Raw genomic sequence first — 1,021 nt, forward strand, 5'->3', positions numbered from 1 at the left:
ACGATAATCTTGTTATCTTGTAGCTTCTTTTCTCTTCTTTTTCTTTTTCTTTTTTTTTTCTTTTTTTTTCTTTCTTTCTAATCTTCTTCTTTTTGTCTTCATCTCTCTTATTGTTCATCTTCAACGATCATTAACCTTACAATTGTTCTCGTCATCATCATCATCATCATCATCATCGTCATCATCGTCGTCATTATCATTATCATTATCATTATCATTATCGTCATCGTTGTTTTCGATTTACACGTTTTTTCTACGACACAGGTTCTAACCTGCGAACGATATTTAGGCACAGGGGAAGTCCTGATCATTTTTATTCCGCTGTGTGTATGTATGTGTTCTCTGTTTATGTGTGTTATGTATGTATATATGTATGTGTTTCTGTATATGACAAAGAGAAAGAAAGAGAGAAGGAGAGGGAGAGAGGCTTAATCAACAATATTATAATAATCTGCCAATGAAAATCGATCTTTCTTTTTCATTTTTTTTTTTTCTGCCACATAAATATTCACACAAATATTTGTTACAATTTTTCGTCGATTTTCATAAGCACGACTTTTGTCTCTCGAGCAAGGCATCTTACATTTGTGCATACATGTAAAAAATAATTCTTCGTTCAAGCCACGCTCTTTCTTCTCTTTTTATTTTCTTCTTTTTGTCTCTAAACGTAATTTATATCCTCAGTTTTTCTCTTTCTTTCTCTTTCACCTACGTACGTATATATACATACATATGTAGATATCTAATGTTTAATTAGAAGCAATCGCGTTTCATCGCGCGTCTCAAGTATTTATTATTATTATTATTATTATTATTATTATTATTATTATTATTTTGTTTTTTTTTTTGTTTATTTTTCATTTTGTCAACACGTTTAGAGAATAAGAGAAACATCGTCTTTTTTGTCTGTATTATCTCGCTATATGCATTTTTCTTTACACGATAACTTGATAATCCGCTACGTCCATCAAATAATTCGACAAAATTCTTCGTGTCTAATCAAAATTATATATATATATAT

This window comes from Vespula pensylvanica, chromosome 12 (genome assembly GCF_014466175.1).
Source record: "Vespula pensylvanica isolate Volc-1 chromosome 12, ASM1446617v1, whole genome shotgun sequence".
In the NCBI taxonomy this organism is placed as follows: domain Eukaryota; kingdom Metazoa; phylum Arthropoda; class Insecta; order Hymenoptera; family Vespidae; genus Vespula; species Vespula pensylvanica.